We start from the raw sequence: 19049 nt of genomic DNA on the forward strand, positions 1-19049 counted from the left end.
TCGGAACCCTCACATCGGAACCCTCACATCGGAGCTCTCACATCGGAACCCTCACATCGGAACCCTCACATCGGAAGCCTCACATCGGAACCCTCACATCGGAACCCTCACATCGGAGCCCTCACATCGGAACCCTCACATCGGAGCCCTCACATCGGAAGCCTCACATCGGAACCCTCACATCGGAAGCCTCACATCGGAACCCTCACATCGGAAGCCTCACATCGGAACCCTCACATCGGAGCCGTCACATTGGAACCCTCACATCGGAGCCCTCACATCAGAACTCTCACATCAGAACCCTCACATCAGAGCTCTCACATCAGAACCCTCACATCAGAACCCTCACATCAGAACCCTCACATCTGAGCTCTCACATCGGAACCCTCACATCGGAACCCTCACATCAGAACCCTCACATCAGAGCCTTCACATCAGAACCCTCACATCGGAACCCTCACATCTGAGCTCTCACATCGGAACCCTCACATCGGAACCCTCACATCAGAACCCTCACATCGGAGCCCTCACATCGGAACCCTCACATCGGAACCCTCACATCGGAACAGGAAGAACTCTCCAAAAACCCTTTAACGGGGAGAAAAGAGGGAGAGACCTTAGAGAGCAACAGAGGAGGGATCCTCTATCAGGATGTACAGAAGTGCAATAGATGATCATAACAGAGTTATAACACATTCAATGCATATGACAGAACCACGGCAGGAAGCCAGACCAGGGTCCAGGTAAAACCAGGATCCACGGGAACCTGCGAGGCGAGAAAGCACAGAGACTCTGGTGAAGAAGCAAAGTCGGTAATGTGCGTTAATGGTATATAAAATAGTAATGTGAGTAATAATAAAATATAATATTACCACCTGGGATCAGCGACCAATAACCAGACTGTGGATGGTCTCAATACTGTTCCCTCAAAATGTCAATAGTCAAAGTATTTCTACCACATCCAGAGTGAACGGTGGAGCATGGACTCTAACATCCAGCTGGTATCACAACACAAACGCACAAAATCATCACAGAAAACTGCTCCCTAAAATATAACATTTACTTATCAACACTGATCATAAATCAGTAATTATTACATCATCTATCAAACAATTACAAGCATACTACTTAAAAGCAACAATCAATCGTGTGTGTGTGTGTGTGTGTGTGTGTGTGTCTAGGAGGGGGCTGGGGGGTTCGACCTTGACCTCTAGGTTCCTGAGAGCAGTCTCTACATGAAGCTTATTAGTTCCTATTGTGTCGTTGTTGTTATTGTCACATTTCAGTTTCATCATCTTTACATTACATTACAGTCAGATGCTTTTATCCAAAGCGACTTACAATAAGTGCATCAACATTGGTAATCAAAAGAACTACTAGTCACCAGAAGTCGTAAGTACATTTCCTTTAAACAAGCATCTAAGAGCATGAAGCAGAGCATAACTCAGAGCCAAAGTACAGAAACAAGAGAAACAGTTAGTGCAATAAGTAATACCAATACAATAAGTGCAACAAGCTAGTATGAATACAATAAGTGCTAAGTGGAAGGCTCAGGGTAGCACTTCCTGAAGAGGTGGGTTTTCAGCCTGCGCTGAAAGATGGCCAGCGACTCCGCTGTCCTGACGTCAGTGGGAAGTTCATTCCACCACTGAGGAACCAGGACAGAAAACTGCCGTGACCGGGTCGATCGGCCGCCAGGACCTCTGAGCGACGGCAGCAGAGTGAAGTGGTCGGGCGGGGGTGTAAGGCTTGACCATGGCCTGGAGATAGGAAGGAGCTGTTCCTTTCACTGCCCTGTATTCTAGCACCAGAGTCTTAAACTGGATGAGCTCTTACAGGGAGCCAGTGTAGAGAACGGAGAAAGGAAGTTGTGTTGGAGAACTTGGGGCGATTGAACACCAGGCGAGCTTCGGCTTTCTGGACAAGCTCCAGAGGTCTGATGGCCGACGCCGGGGCTCGGCGAGTAGAGAGTGTCAGTAGTCCAGGCGGGAGATGACGAGAGCCTGGATGAGAACCTGCTCTGTCTCGTCAGTCAGGAAGGGACGAATCCTCCTGATGTTGTAGAGCAGGAATCTGCAGGAGCGTGTGGCGGATGAAATGTTTGCCGAGAATGACAGTTGGTCATCCAGGGTCACACCCAGGTTCCTCGCAGTCCGAGTTGGCGTCACCACGGTATCATCAATGGTGATGGACAGGTCCTGGTGCGGGCAACCCTCCCCCGGGAGGAACAGTAGCTCGGTTTTGTCTAGGTTGAGCTTGAGGTGGTGTGTCGTCATCCACTTCGAGATGTCAGCCAAACACGCAGCGATTCGCGTCTCCACTTGGGTGTCACCGGGGGGAAATGACAAGACCAGCTGGGTGTCATCGGCATAACAATGGTAGGAGAAGTCATGCGAGCGAATAACAGAACCCAGAGATGTTGTATAGAGCGAGAAGAGAAGGGGGCCCAGGACTGACCCTTGCGGAACCCCCGTAGTCAGCATGCGTGGTTCCGACACGGCCCCCCTCCAGGTCACCTGGTAGGATCGACCCGTCAGGTAGGATGCAAACAGGGAGAGTGCAGAGCCTGAGACACCCATCCCCTCGAGGGATGAGAGGAGGATTTGATGGTTCACAGTGTCAAACGCCGCAGACAAGTCCAGGAGAATCAGGACAGAGGAGAGAGAGTTAGCTCTTGCGGCGTGAAGCGACTCTGTCACCGCAAGGAGGGCCGTCTCTGTCGAGTGACCCACTTTGAACCCAGACTGGTGGGGGTCCAAAAGGCTGTTTTGGTGGAGATACATGGATGTTCTCTACGGCTGACCACCAAGGTGAAGTGCTATTGGTTCAGAAACGGACCTCTGATGCACGTCCACGGTGACGTGGTTCTGAAGGTTCTACGGTGCCAGGTTTACGTACATCAGTCAACTATAACTGCCCACATGATCAAATCTCAGCCGGACGTTATGAGGATGCAGGTTCTTTGAATACTTAACAATGTTGCCATGTAAACTATTGATGACCTCATTGCTGCTGGAGCGCTGTGACTGTGCACAGCGAGCGTAAGGGAATGATGGCAGGACTTTGTTTTTACAGGAGACTATTTGCTCAATACTAACATTTCTTTGTAACGTCTCCGTGTGTGTTTACTGTTTTCCTGCAGACGTCCAGCAGCTGTTGGTGGTTGTACAAGAGGTTCCCCCTGAGCAGCAGGAGTGGCGCTCCAGTCTGGACCAGGAGGACCCAGAGCCCCCACACATTAGAGAGGAACAGGAGGACCTCTGGACCAGTCAGGAGGGAGAGCAGCTGGAGGAGGCCGATGTCAAGTTCTCATTCACTCCTGTGAAGAGTGAAGATGATGAAGAGGAAGCTCAGTCCTCACAGCTTCATCAAAGACAAACTGAACAGATGGAAAGAGAAGCGGATGAAGAGGACTGTGGAGGACCTGAACCAGACAGGAGCTTAGATCCAGACACTGATGACAGTGCTGATTGGAAGGAGACCAGAGAACCTCAGTCAGGTTCAAACTCTGTGAAACCTCATGAAGTCCTTCTCAGTGATTCAGGATGGAGCGCTGGTGAGAAACTATTTAGATGCTCTGAGTGTGAGAAAACATTTGGCAAGAGTCGATATCTGAAGAGACACATGATAGTCCACACAGGAGAGAAACCGTATAGCTGCTCAGACTGTAAGAAATATTTTAGCCAGCGTTCACATTTACCTTATTTTGTTTGGATACAGAATTGCAGAAGAATACCAGAAGGCCAGAAATGAATGTGTTTATGCATTGACTTCTGCAAGTATGAGTTTTCCTTTTTGTAATGTTCTCATTTCTGTTGTCTCTGTTTAGTCACCCAGTCCCACGCATCTCTTCACTTTACCCACCAGGGGTCCCTGTTTTTCCTCTTGTGTATATTGTTTGTAATGGTTTTGATGAAATGGGTTGTTATGATTTAGGTCAGATGTTTTCCTGGAAATTGTAATATCCCTTGTCTAGCAACGTGCATCCTGAACTTTGTACATACTGTAATATCAAAAGAATGTATCCATGTGTAAAAACACAAGAATGAAATCACACGTTGTCATTTCACTTATTGCTGAGGGAGCAGAGGTGCAGAAACAGATCAGAAGGCAGTTAATGGGTGAATTTTGTCTTAATTTAAATAAATAAATGTTGGAAAACAATCTTGAGTTGTCTTTGTTCCATGTCCAACCCACACCCATTACATATGGAGAAGATGGAAGGTGACTTAACATGGGAATAATTTATAGACTGCAGGAATTAATTGGATTTCAATAATAAAAAAACAATGTTGGGCTTTTATTTTGTAGGTTACCCACCAAGTTGTAGCAGAGCTACATGTAGAAATGGAAGACACAGCGCTGGATTTAAGGAGAAAGCAACTGATGGCAAACTACTGGGCAACTTTACAGGGACACCACGACTCTCACCCTGCAGAGGGAGTGCTGCAGGTGGTCTGTGAGAGTGGGAGGAGTCAGAGGGATCACTGTGGTCGGGTAGACAATCACACTGAAGGAAAACTGGAGGTGTTTGACCTAAGGATAGGCCCTTCAGTAGTTTATGGTGGCTCCATGTACGCTCATGTGGCCTGATATTTGTTAGAGAGGTGGTGGAGAGGATGGAGAGGAGGGAAAGGAGGGAGAGGATGGTTGTCGACGACGCTGTTCTCTTCAGGAATGGCAGACAATCCATCTGAGAAGGAGGAAAAGGTCACATTACATGACAGTCATTTAACAGATGCTTTTATCCAAAGCAACTTACAATTCAGTATCTATCTACACACCGTAGACGCAGCTACGGGAGACATTTTGGGGTTAAGTGTCTTGCTCAAGGACACATTGACATGAGACTAGTAGAGCAGTAGCCGGGGATCGAACCGCCGACCCTCTGATTGATAGGCGGCCCTGCTCTCCACTTAGCCCCGGTCACCCCGCACATTCTGCACTTTATTACAGCTGACAGGATGAGAGTCATGTGACGCTGCATTCACAGAATGATTACTCTTCACACTGTTTCTATTGAAGCAACGTTTTGATCTACAGGTTCTTTGTTTTATATATAAGAAATATATAAAGAACCAAACAAACGTCTGTGCTTCCATAGCATTAACAGGTCATTTAATACTGGTTAGTCTCACAGTTTGAGTTGTAAATCTTAGACACACACAGTCTCTGCATGACCAACCTCTCCATCCTAAACCCTGACCCTAAAATACTAAATGTGAGGATAAAGTACTGTGAGTAGTACAATCTACACAGCTGCTCTGGCTGTATCCAACAACTGTACTTCATCTCCTTCACTCAGGCTCATAACATCACGGACATGCTGCTGTGATTTGACTCATTTATGAAAATTGTAATGAATTGATATATAATTAATCTCATGTAATATAAACATTGAACTTGAAATGACGCGTAACAGCTCCGGATACTTGTGAAGCAAAGCTTCAACAAACAAACTCAACCCGTACACCGAAGAACAGACTCTGGTTGTAAACACTTGCACCTTCCATCGCAAGAAAAGTTGTATTTTTCAAAATAAAAGACCCAGGCGCCATCTTGCTTTCCAAATCGTCGACTGCAAATTTGGAAAAAATGTCGCGGCCAAACCAAAACAACTGTGTTTTCATATCACTACACCATTGTTAACACGTTCTTCACCAGTCCCACGAAAATCCGCAAATTGATATCATCTAATATTCATGTTACGTGTCTGCTGCCATCAAAAGTGTTATTTCCCCAACATTCCATTAAATGTTCACCTTAAAAGTCATCATTTTAGATGACTTATTCGTACAGACATGATGTGCTCGATGAATTAATGCAGCTTGTGTGGTGCTAGAAGACGTCCTGGTCCAGCAGGTGCACCTCCGCTGGGCAGCAGTCACTCACACAATGAACTCTCTTCTCTCGTTTCTTCTTCCGGTTTAGTTCTCCAACAAATCCTTTTCCAACAGAAGGTTTCCAAGCGGTTTGCTCCGGGTCAACCCGTGTCAAGTCCAACAATGCTAAATGTTGATAAATGATGTATATTTGAGTTTCCATCTGCTCAAAATACTTTATTTTAGTTTCTTTTGGATGTGGTGCACGTTCAGGACCTCATATGCCTGATTCTTACCAATACTGTCAATAACAACTGCTTACACAATCTGTAACGTTGTTGGTCAATAAATACCTGCAACCGTCAGCAGCATGAATCTTTGTTGTCTGCAGCCACAGTCTCTTTTTTACGCACAGCTCAGATAGTGGTACGTTCATTTACATCTACATCTCCAGACACACCGGATCTAACGTTAACTGACTGTGCTTCATGACGTGTTCGACATTAATAAGTAATATAACATAATACGTTTACACAGTGTGATCATTTACATTGAGTCTTTTCTGACTAGCAGCAGGATTATTACTTATTTTACTTATTACACATCATGTTTTCAGAAGAGCCGTTATTATGACTTTCTGCCTGAATGTGACCATTTTAATCAACCTTTAAAATATAAATATAGGAAAATGACATTTTAGCCCTGATTCTTAAAAACTTTGTGTACTTCATGGGAATGTATTTAAAGTCCAGCGTGTTAGTAATTTGTTGCATTAAAAACCTCCATGCAGAATGAAAGCGATCAAAGGAGTATTTCCTGATATACAATGAATTGTGTGTTGTTTTGCTTTCTGATTCATATTTGGCATTGCAACATTAGCTTGTGTAGTGACAGTCCACCGACCCTTCTGCACTGTGTCATATGTCACCAGCTGGCATTGTTAATTGAAGCGCTCTGTAGCTTTTCTATCTTTTCGGCTCAAAGTGGTCCCGTGGACAGAAACTCAAGTCCTCCCTGTGGACTTCTCCTGCTCTTTAACGGCCATCTGTGGACTCTTCATCGCCTCTCTGGTTCAGGTCCTCCTTGTCTGGTCCTTTGGTTTTGGGCCTCTCTTTAAGGTCTGCCTTGGTGTCACATTCTTTCCATTTTGTAATAATGGATACTGAGGTTTAGCAGCTATGCTTTCGACCACCAGTTGGTTTCAATTAAAATGTTGCACAGCGTTTAATGTAATCCCTGGACTCCAGAGTAGTAGAAGTTGGGGTCATTTATTAATTCTCCATTCTCTCTTATTTTGTATGTCCTTTAGCACCTCCTAGCGGCAATTGTGAACAGCTGCACTGAAGAGGAAGTGAGCAAATAGTAAGTTTGCGATGATCGGTTCTACCAGGATATAACTATTTCTATGACTTTCTGTTTATTCTCTGAAGGCAGCTGAACACTGTCCGCAGTTTTTTGTCCACACCTTCTGCTCTGCTCCACTTTCCAGGCGAGGCGCAGCTCACCTCCAGCGAGCCTGGTGTCACATTCCGCCAGCTCTCCTCCCGGTGCTGTACTGATTTCAACTGGGAGGTCTTCACCCTGCCGACCAATGACCGCGCGGCTGTGTGCTGGAAACAGAACCCGATTGGCTCAAAGCGGGGCCTCGTTGTCATATCGATAGCCGATTGGTCGGGCGTGTTGCCCTCAGCGCTCGAGACCCGCCCCCTTTTCTCTCCTCCGCGAGGACGACGTTTTCCCATCCACGCCAGAGTGGAGAGAAGAAAAAGCAGAAGGAGAGCAGCTAGCAGACCGACGTTTGGCTGGAGAAGACGGGGAACCTTCTGCTGCGGTACCGGGATTAAGAAACGTCTTTCAGGCGGATTTAACGGCGGTCTCCCCGGTGCGTCCTTTACGGTACGTGCGCCTCTGCTTTGTTGTCACAGTCGCCGATAGTTTGACTGAGTCCGCTGCTTTACACACACACGGGTGTCAAATGACACGGAAACCATGATGTTCTATCGAGTTTCTGTCCCATGTGCAGCGACATTATGCGTTTTTAATAAGCAACGAGCAGAGCTCTGCGTGTTTGGAAGAGGTAGTTCGTCTTCTCCGTCGCTTCACCGGGATGTCTCCCGGTGTGTGAGACACGTTGTTACAACAAGGAAAGCGCGTCTGACTGTTGCAGCCTCTGAAGTTCACACTGGTTTCTCCCCCCCCCCTCCTCCTCGTTGCTTATCGACTTTTTAAAATGTTTAAACTCGCTTTGTTTTGGTGAATGTGTAACTACCTGCAATAAGAGACAATAAGAGACAATAAGAGACGATGGCTGAGTTCCAGAAAGCAGCCTGTAGCAAAGGTTCTCAAAGCGGGGGAACCCCTCCTGGAACCCGAGGTCAGGAATCAGGAATGTCACCGCTGCATCTTCATGAGAGACAATTACTAAATATAGATCTTCTGGAAGTTCAGTAACTTGATTTGTGCTCACACTCTCATCCATATCAGCTGAAGGATGCTCCCTAGCTGCAGTGAGGAGGTGAAGGTGTCTCAGCAGTGACCCTTCAGGGCTGTGAGCTCCTGAGGTCAAGTCCTCTTGGCGGTGGTCTTCTTTGGGATCAGCTCCACGTTGGATCGGGTCTCTCTCTTTGTAATCTTCCAAAGATTCTTCTTAACCGGCGTCCAACTTGTTGACTTTTATCTCCACACAAAGATGGAAATGTCCCGTCTCCGCTTCTGAGAGTACAATGTTTTATTACCGGGAGTATTCGTCCCCGTCGATGTACCTTAATACACAGAACGTACCTGTGTTGTACTTGTTCAGGGGCAGTGATGTACAGGAGGAGCAGTGATGTACAGGAGGAGGAGCAGTGATGTACAGGAGGAGCAGTGATGTACAGGAGGAGGAGCAGTGATGTACAGGAGGAGTAGTGATATACAGGAGGAGCAGTGATGTACAGGAGGAGGAGCAGTGATGTACAGGAGGAGGAGGAGCAGTGATGTACAGGAGGAGTAGTGATGTACAGGAGGAGGAGCAGTGATGTACAGGAGGAGCAGTGATGTACAGGAGGAGGAGCAGTGATGTACAGGAGGAGCAGTGATGTACAGGAGGAGGAGCAGTGATGTACAGGAGGAGCAGTGATGTACAGGAGGAGGAGCAGTGATGTACAGGAGGAGTAGTGATATACAGGAGGAGCAGTGATGTACAGGAGGAGGAACAGTGATGTACAGGAGGAGAAGTGATGTACAGGAGGAGGAGCAGTGATGTACAGGAGGAGCAGTGATGTACAGGAGGAGCAGGAGGAGCAGTGATGTACAGGAGGAGCAGGAGGAGCAGTGATATTGGACCAGGTGTCTCTGCACTCGGTCCAAAGATCATTTGTGAGAAAAACAAACTTCACTCTGCAACAACTAGTTCAGGGTGAGTTCTGTAGTTCAACAGGACCGGAGCGGTGGTGACTCCTCTGAAGTCTCCAGTTAAACTTCACTGTCATATATGTATATACAGTAGACACAGTTGTGGTCAAAAGTTTACATACACTTGTAAAGAACATAATGTCATGGCTCTCTTGAGTTTCCAGTTATTTCTACAACTCTGATTTTTCTCTGATAGAGTGATTGGAACAGATACTTCTTTGTCACAAAAAACATTCATGAAGTTTGGTTCTTTCATGACTTTATTATGGGTTAACAGAAAAAGTGATCAAATCTGCTGGGTCAAAAATATACATACAGCAGTGCTAATATTTGGTTACATGTCCCTTGGCCATTTTCACTTCAATTAGGCGCTTTTGGTAGCCATCCACAAGCTTCTGGCAAGCTTCTCGTTGAATCTTTGACCACTCCTCTTGACAGAATTGGTGCAGTTCAGTTAAATTTGATGGCTTTCTGACATGGACTTGTTTCTTCAGCATTGTCCACATGTTCTCAATGGGATTTAAGTCAGGACTTTGGGAAGGCCATTCTAAAACCCTAATTCTAGCCTGATTTAGCCATTCCATTACCACTTGTGATGTGTGTTTGGGGTCATTGTCCTGTTGGAACACCCAACTGCGCCCAAGACCCAACCTTGGGCTGATGATTTTAGGTTATCTTGAAGAATTTGAAGGTAATCCTCCTTCTTCATTATCCCATTTACTCTCTGTAAAGCACCAGTTCCATTGGCAGCAAAACAGCCCCACAGCATAATACTACCACCACCGTGCTTGACGGTAGGCATGGTGTTCTTGGGGTTAAAGGCCTCACCTTTTCTCCTCCAAACATATTGCTGGGCATTGTGGCCAAACAGCTCGATTTTTGTTTCGTCTGACCACAGAACTTTCCTCCAGAAGGTCTTATCTTTGTCCACGTGATCAGCAGCAAACTTCAGTCGAGCCTTAAGGTGCCGCTTTTGGAGCGAGGGCTTCCTTCTTGCACGGCAGCCTCTCAGTCCATGGAGATGCAAAACACGCTTGACTGTGGACACTGACACCTGTGTTCCAGCAGCTTCTAATTCTTGGCAGATCTGCTTTTTGGTGGTTCTCGGTTGACCCTTCACCCTCCAGACCAATTTTCTGTCAGCAGCAGGTGATAGCTTGCGTTTTCTTCCTGATCGTGGCAGTGACAAAACAGTGCCATGCACTTTATACTTACAAACAATTGTTTGCACTGTTGCTCTTGGGACCTGCAGCTGCTTTGAAATGGCTCCAAGTGACTTTCCTGACTTGTTCAAGTCAATGATTTGCTTTTTCAGATCCATGCTGAGCTCCTTTGACTTTCCCATTGTAGCGTTTGTGGGCGTTTGTATCCAATGAGCCCTATTTAAATGGCCTCAGAGAAGTCACCGGCTGTAGTCACTCATAATCACTCACAAGAAGTTAAGAGGCCATGAAGAACCAAACTTCATGAATGTTTTTTGTGACAAAGAAGTATCTGTTCCAATCACTCTATCGGAGAAAAATCAGAGTTGTAGAAATAACTGGAAACTCAAGAGAGCCATGACATTATGTTCTTTACAAGTGTATGTAAACTTTTGACCACAACTGTATATATATATCACTGCTCCTCCTGCTCCTCCTGTATATCACTGCTCCTCCTGTATATCACTGCTCCTCCTGTGTGTGTGTGTGTGTGTGTGTGTGTGTGTGTGTGTGTGTGTGTGTCTCAGTATGATGAAGTGTGATGAGCTGGATATGCACGGGGAGAAAGCTGCTTGTGAAAACGTGTAAATTGAAGCGGTCAGTTTCACAGTGAACAGTTTGTGAATATTAATGAGGCGACCGGTAAACACCGTGGTGATGTTTGTATCTCTGGGACATTTCAAGTTTTCATTATAACTTGATTTACTTCAGATGTTGAACACGTTTAGCTTTGAGAAGAGGATGGAGAAGTATTCATTAAATGATACAAATCTACATTCTTCATATCAGAACTGAGAGTCAGACATCAAACTGACCAAGTATTGAACATTTTTAAAAATGATACTCAGCAATATACGGAGAGTACGGTCCTGTCCTTCAACTGTAGTCACCAAAGATTCAAAACAATTCAATAAAGAAGTGATCCAAGAGTGTCACGTCAGCATCCCCTCCAGGCTGAGATGATCGGTCGATTAATTAATCGTCAAACGACAGAAATCTCTTGATCATCAGTGAATCGTTAAAGTTATTTATCAAGCCAGCATTGGATCGTTGTTTGGACTGAACATGCCTTAAAGGGACAGTTCACCCTTAAAGTCAAAACATTCCATTTCCCCTCTTAACTGCAGTGTTGTTTATCGATCTGAACTGTTTTATGGATACAGATGTGTATGTGTTTTGAGTTTTTGGGTGAACTGTCCCTCGTTAAGGAAGCTGTGATGGTTCTACACTCATGTCTGATATCTTCTAGACGAAATGACTGATCTATGATGAAGATGATCAATAGCTTGAATATGCATTCCACAGAAAACCCTCCAGCCTTGCAATGTTTGGGCTGACTTCTTCGATAAAGTAAAAAAAGAAGAAACAATTACAGTAAATTGTCCCCTAAATAAGTGCAATAATTAACCTCCAACTTCAGAACATTCCCCAGAGGCTCCTGTCTGAGCCGACTGGTCCGTTTGTGCCGTTCATCCCAGCAGCAGCAGAGAGAGAAGCGCTGGTTTCTGATCTCTGTGCTGCAGTGTTCTGGGTGGTCTGGAGCCCTGGTGAGGTTGCACGGATCGGGATCGTCTCTTCTCGTGTAGTTGCCGTCAACTAAACTGCCCCCCCAGCAGACCACCGAGCTTATGTACATATTTGCAGTGACACACAGAGAAAATACCGGCACCTCTGCGGGAGTCGACCTGCCTCCTGGGTGATCCGGTCGTCTGCGGACAGAGCGTGTGCAGAACTCATGAAGTGGTTCAAATCTCCGACCACTTTTCTTTAGAGTCAGTGAATCATCTCCAAACCGCATAAAAGGAATAAACAACAAACAGAAATGTAACTGGAGGGACTTCAAGCTAGTTTAAATCTGAATGTTCGATGGGACGCCGTCTCAAAACGTCCTTCATGGTCTCACACAGCAGACACCATCTGCTCTCTCTCTCTCTCTCTCTCTCTCTCTCTCTCTCTCTCTCTCTCTCTCTCTCTCTCTCTCTCTCTCTCTCTCTCTCTCTCTCTCTCTCTCTCTCTCTCTCTCTCTCTCTCTCGTTACACCGACGTGCACGGCGCATGTTGCAAAGGATGACTTCTGTGTGGTTGTCATGGAAACAACTCCTCCCTGAAAGACGGAACAAGAAGCCATGTGCTCCTGGTTCAGACACCAGGTCTGGTCCGTGTGTGGAGTATCATATAATCAGATTTTTTTGATTGATTTTGTTGGAGAGTTAATGAGCCGAAGAGGACCGCGGGTCAGGACTTGTTCCTGTGGTTTGAGGGACGTCAGGTGTCTCATCATTCCTCCACGTCGGCATCATGTCTTCAGGTCCGTCCCGGTCTTTCACGTTATATTTCAGGAACGCCTTGAGGGAATTTCTCCAAATCTTGAGACAGCTGGCCACCTGGACTCAAGATGAAACTGATTAGAATTTGGTGTGAACCTTATTCCTAACCTGACCTTAACTAGAGAATTCATACACCAGTTATGACAGATTCACACAAATGTCTGATGGGATAAAATGAGGACATTTGGGACAGACATGGATGTAAAACGCAACATGAACGGTTGGTGAAGTAACAAAACCGCGAGGCCATACTTTTTCTTCTTGTCACTATAAAAACACCCGTTGTGATGACTTCCAGTTTCTTGTTCCAACTGTGCAAATCCTAAAGACATTCAGTTTATAATGATATAAAACTCTGGCTTGGTCCGTTCTCTCCAGTTTGTGTCCCGTGTCGGTCCGGCAGACCTTTTGTTGGTCCGTCTTCCTGTGTGGGACGTCAACTTCCTCTCGTTTGTCGCCCCACCCGCTGCAACTCCGACCCGGAGGAGTCTTTCGGCTCCTCCGCCTCGGTCTGCTCCGTCCCATCGCTCCTCTCTTTTCCTCCCAAACGGCATCTTTGTGTCTGAAGTGCATTTCAACTCATTACGAGACCAGAGCTGAGCGGTCCAGGCCCGTGGCGCCGTGCTAAGAATGCTGTCATATTTGCTCTCGTGCAGTTAAGAGCAGCTGGTAAGGAGCTGGCAGCCAGGCCCTCAGTGTACCTTCAGTCAAACACATTCCAATCCCCTCACACTGTTTACTTTCCTCTCAGCATCTCCCCTTCCACCTAGCTCTCCTTCTCTCTCTGTTCACACGCTCCTCCCTTCCTCGGCTCTGTTTCCCGCCGTGTTTTTCTCTCCATCTCCGTGTCTTGTTAGGCCCTCCCGGAGGTCTTGGGTGTCACGTTGTTGTCTGCATGAGGTCTGTAGAAGCAGCAGAAGCACCTCAGACAAAGTTACGGCCAAGCTGAGTGAGTCATCTGCAAGGGGAGGCATGAAGCGTAGTTTATACTCGCCGCGGTGAAGCCGGCACGAGGCGCACGAGCCAGAAAAGTAGGTAATCACGGCCGGCGGTGGGGCAGGTCGGCTCCTTGGATCGTGCGCCTCTGACTTTTTGTAACTTGGCGGGCGATCACAGGTCACAGGTAGTTCACTGATGAAAGCACTTTTCATGCTCGGGGCTCACGCTACGCCGCCAAGCGCGAGTACAAACAAAGCTTCAGGATGCATCTGTACAGAGCCTCGTACAGCCGGCGTCATCACAAATACTGGCAACCAAAGTGCCGTTTTGCCTCAGCCATCTAGACAAGTTAGCAAGCTTTAAACATCGAATTAAAAGTGTTCACAGCATCTACATGTTCAGCTGTCAGTGTGTCTGCGGTTGCTCGTAGTAACGGTCGGCGTAGATGATGAACACGGATGAGGATGTGTCTCTTTAAGCAGGTTCTGCATTCACACGCAGGCGGGACGCTTTGGTCGCAATGCTTTCTCTGAACCCCGTCAGCTATCGTCTGACGATGGGTTGGCTTTTTATTTGGTTTAAAATGAGCTCGTAGACCGGCTACTTGTGAAACGGGTTCTCCAGGCATCTCAAGTTGCCAATCGGACCGTGAGCCGGGTATCCGCTGGCTACGCGGGAAACCCCAGAAGTTTAGCTCCGTACTGATCCCTCTTCAGACTGATCGCCCATGGGTCCAGAGATCCACGCACGGATCTGGAAGGTCAATTTGTTGAGGTTGCATTCACAGTCTTTGGGGGTTAATGTCCTTCCATAGCGTGACAAGCTGTTTTTAAACTGCTGTACTGATGTGCAAGGCGGGACCAGAGAGAGGTGGAGGTGGTGGGAAGACAGCACATCTGTTAGCCCAGCGGATCCCAACAAAACACCGGATGTGACATAGTGTGTGGTTTAAGTTTTCTACGGTAGAGAATCAGGGTCCGCATGTTAAAAAATGTATTTGATTCATGTTTTTAATCTCAGAAGAACTCAAATGAAATGTTACTCTAACCCTCCTCAGTAATTTCCAAATGTAGGTTGTAAATGGATCTCTCGCTCTCGCTCTCGCTCTCGCTCTCTGTCTCTCTCTCGCTCTCTGTCTCTCTCTCGCTCTCTGTCTCTCTGTCTCTCTCTCTGTCTCTGTCTCTCTCTCGCTCTCTGTCTCTCTCTCGCTCTCTGTCTCTCTCTCGCTCTCTGTCTCTTTCTCGCTCTCTGTCTCTCTCTCTGTCTCTCTCTCTCTGTCTCTCTCTCTCTCTCTGTCTCTGTCTCTCTCTCTCTCTGTCTCTCTCTCTGTCTCTGTCTCTCTGTCTGTCTCTGTCTCTCTCTCTCTCTCTCTCTCTCTCTCTCTCTCTCTCTCTCGTTAGTCACACACTGTTAGTGAACCGGTGTGAATGCATATGAAACCCCTGTGGCTTCACTGGTCGCATGAAGGGTTATCAAACTGAAAACCAGAGGCAGTCATAGAGCTGCAGTGTGAGTGAAGGCGGTGTTTTATTCTTTGGAGGAGGGAGTGTGTGTGTGTGTGTGTGTGTGTGTGTGTGTGTGTGTGTGTGTGTGTGTGTGTGTGTGTGTGTGTGTGTGTGTGTGTGTGTGTGTGTGTGTGTGTGTGTCTATGTTTAGCTGTTTGTTTAAGACTTGGTAATTATGGCTGGCAGCAGAGGTTGAGTTGGAGCAGGCAGAGGAATGCCTTCGGTCCGCTCTGTCACTGGAGCTTTGCTCTCCAATGCATTCAAACGGTGCGTTGTCATGACGAGCACATTGTCTTGCTCGGAGTTTGCATTTTTACTCGACGGCTGGCGTGTTTGCATGTGTCACTTTTTGAAATACACGCTCTCCTTCCAGGCTCCTTAACTAGGAAGAAGCCATAACTCTCCCTGTAACGCACAGCGTGCATGTAAACACACGCACAGGCTTCCTGTTTGAGGATGGATGACATCATCATCGGCTACTTCTGGTGGCCTCTGGGTAATCTGTCTTCCAGATGTAGAGAATAGGAGCAGCAGATGGCTGACTGCTGGGAGTGACCCCCACCATCCGGGGTTGTAGGCCTAGCTCAGGTTGGACCAAGGGACAGATTTATACCCTGACTACGTTTTGCTTTACTGATATTCAATGTGACAATCATGTCCTGCTGATTAATTTCTCATGAATTGTCCGTACAACATAAAAGAACTGCCCAACACAATTTTCTGGGGCTCCAGACCAACTCCTCCACTGGTGCACATGATTTGGTCGCACCCTGTTTTCGGCGCAGCATGATATTAATCAGCTGCGTCCTAGTCGGAACCTCTCGTCGTCTCTCCCTCTCAACCAGCCTCCTCCTCCTCCTCCTCCTCCTCCTCCTCCTCCTCCTCCTCCTCCTCCTCCTGTCGCTTTTTAAAACAATCATCTGTAGACTGCTTCCATCTTTTGAACACGTTTAGCAGATAAACAGATTTGTTTTGTAAATGATCTACGCCGCCATGTACACGCATCACGCGCTGTGCGTAGGGCGCCAAGTGCTGGAGGGGGGGAGGGGGGGAGGGGGGAGGGGGGGGGGGAGGGGGCACCACCCATGATAATGATCATCATGCAAACCCAATGCGACCACGTGAAACGGTCACATTTAGACTTAGTCTGGAGCAGAGTCTGGCTTCTTCAGACCGACATTCCAGAAGCTGCACGGTCAGTTAGAAGTCTTCAGAGACGTCTCATGTCTCATGGTGAGGAGCTCCATGGTGTCTTCACATGAACCATGACCTGACCGCATTCACTGAAGTACCGGTTAATAACACATTTGTGCGACTTTTGTTTGTTCTAAACTTTATTTGTTTCAATGTTAGCGACATTATTTAGTGTGGAAAGCGTGCGGTAAGGTGCTACATGTGCATCCTGTGTTGAAATGTGCCTTCAAGATCATTTAAAATGTTTTGTTTATGTTAAACATCATTTTAGTTGTATGATTTTGTTTTATTCTTTTTCAGTCCAGTCAAAGGTTTCAATTTGGGGTCAATTTGTTTATCCCGTATCCCAAACCAATCAGTAACCGTCTGTGAGTTCTTCCCGGCTGAAAGAGTCGACAGCGTCTCCATTCATCATGGTTCCCTCTGTAAGTCAGCCTCAGCTCAACATCTGGGGAACGAGCTGAGGAACAGGGTTTGATGTCAATTCTTTGTAGTTTAGAAGGTTTGATCTAAATTGTGTTTCATATTCATTCTTATTATCATCTACCCAAGATCTTCCTCGTCGCCAATGTTTTGGTACATTTTGAAAATAGAAAATGGAATCTGGTTAAATGAAACCTCAAAGTAGGGTGTACGTTTTGTACCACCTCGTCCTTTGCGAGTGCCTTCATCATTTCGAGTGTTGTAAAGTCAAATGTTTCTGCAGAGTTCAACCGTTCTTCCTGTCTGGAGGGTGCGTGGGCCTCGGCGGGAACTCTCAGCCGTGATAGATGCCGACACTTGGTCAGCCGTAGCGTCTCTGACTCATGAATGAATCGACACTCGATGAAGCGGCGCTTCAGCAAGCCTCTGCTTTTGGAGTTCCTCCATTTGAGTACGCCTGTTGAACCTCTGCCTGTGGTCAGTGGGTAACGTCTCTACGAGTGCAGTCCTGACTGCTGACCTCATGCAGATCACACACACAGGAGTGGTCCGGAGTGGTCGTACGGCGTTCTAGATGGAGGTATTTCTGGACCGTTAGTCGGAGTCCGCTCCCTCTCGGTAGCCAGACTTGGCTGTCGGCCTCAACCAGAGAGTGGTGGTTGGTGCCAGCGGGGCGGATGCTGCTGTGTAGTAGCCTGTAAAACCGGCCTGCTTCCTTTTACAATCTATACGTCACCAATGTGTCTCCGTTAGCTAGCGAGCAGTATTGAGCTTCGACTTCAGGCAGACGTCTGGTACTCCTACATTGTATATTTTGAAATGGTCCATTTAGAGTAAAATGGACCATGAAGCAGGGAATGGGTTTCCTTGTGGTTAACTGATCGTTACCACGGCGTTGTCCGGTCTGGAGCTGTTTTTGTCTCACAAAAGTTCATGAAAGTTAATTGTAACATTCCGGTCACCTAAAAATGTGTTATTCATAGTTCTGTGGTATTTTGCTCCAGCCTCTCGTGTCACTTCTGGTTGTAAAAAACAACCAAGACTGTGACTGACTGTGACTGACGAAATGTTGAAGTCCAGGCTTCAGAACAGCCAGAGTTTGGCGTCACGGTGACTACATCCACCTCTCACACTGCCTATGGTCGTGTTCTTCCTGTTAAACATTCATTCGTTTGCTTTAAGCTTATACATTTAGTATGTTTCCGGTGTTTGGATGAAGCAGCTTGTACAAAGTAAGGCGTGTCAGATGAAATGGTCTACAGCTGTTATTTCATGTTTCAGATAGAAGAGCGTGTGACAGTCGGGGTGCGATTGTGTTGTCTCTACCCAAACCCATGGGCCACAGCAGTGTGTGTGTGTGTGTGTGTGTGTGTGTGTGTGTGTGTGTGTGTGTGTGTGTGTGTGTGTGTGTGTGTGTGTGTGTGTGTGTGTGTGTGTGTGTGTGTGTGTGTGTGTGTGTGTGTGTGGGACCCCCCCCCTCCACTGGGCTCACACACAGATTTACTCGGTTTTAACGCTCAATTGCATCTGCTGTTGCTCAGACAACACCAAACCCAGGTGCCTCTGTGGAGTATCACAGAAACAAAGGTCATATCAAGTCCTCTAATCCCCTGTGCTGCAACAACAGGTCTCTAAAGAGCGTCCTTATCTCCGTCTTCAAGGCTCTAACCAGCGTCTGTCTTCACTGCAGCAGAACAAACACTCTTTACGCTGCTCTCACTGTGTGCAGCGGAGAACTTCTCTCAACTAACTTTCATTTCAAGACTTCAATGCGTTTTCTAGATGTATAGTTTAAGTTTGGATCGCGTCAGGATGCTGAGAAGTCTGAGCTCCTTTAAGGATGTGGTCTGGTTGAGTTACGTGTGATCTGACTTTGGATCAGTTGCAGGTTCTCCATACGGAATTCAGAGCATATCTGTTGCCTCCCGTTGCCGGGTTGTATCTCAGTTGTGTCCTTTCTACTGGAGTAGTGAACAGCGTTTCCATTGTGTAAGAGCCTTCTGGGATGGTTAAGCTTTGTTTAACGCTCACGTTTGGCATCGCAGAGCAAACTCTGTGTGCGTTATTCTCCGAAAACGCCAGAGAGCGTATGAACAAAATGTAGACCAAGAAATCTGACCATAGACTGAAGGTGTAACCGGCAAAAAGCCATGAGTAACCTCCACAATGCCGAGGAGGGATTGTTACTATCTGTAAACTCACAACTCACGGACGCTTCAGCATCGTTTGAGGAATGACCTCCGT

At 46.9% G+C, this 19049-nt stretch overlaps 1 protein-coding gene across 1 annotated transcript in view; it reads left to right on the forward strand.

Annotated features, from left to right (window-relative positions):
* Positions 1-7573: 7573 nt before the first annotated feature.
* Positions 7574-19049, forward strand: part of ccdc102a (coiled-coil domain containing 102A) — a 62206-nt gene continuing 50730 nt past the window's right edge. The window contains exon 1 of the mRNA XM_068731955.1: positions 7574-7718. The gene's annotated coding sequence lies outside the window, so the exon portion shown is untranslated. The remainder of the gene's footprint in view (positions 7719-19049) is intronic.

Source organism: Cebidichthys violaceus, unplaced genomic scaffold, assembly GCF_023349555.1.
Source record: "Cebidichthys violaceus isolate CVI_PGR_0920_01 unplaced genomic scaffold, fCebVio1.0.p SCAF_105, whole genome shotgun sequence".
Taxonomy (NCBI): Eukaryota; Metazoa; Chordata; class Actinopteri; order Perciformes; family Stichaeidae; genus Cebidichthys; species Cebidichthys violaceus.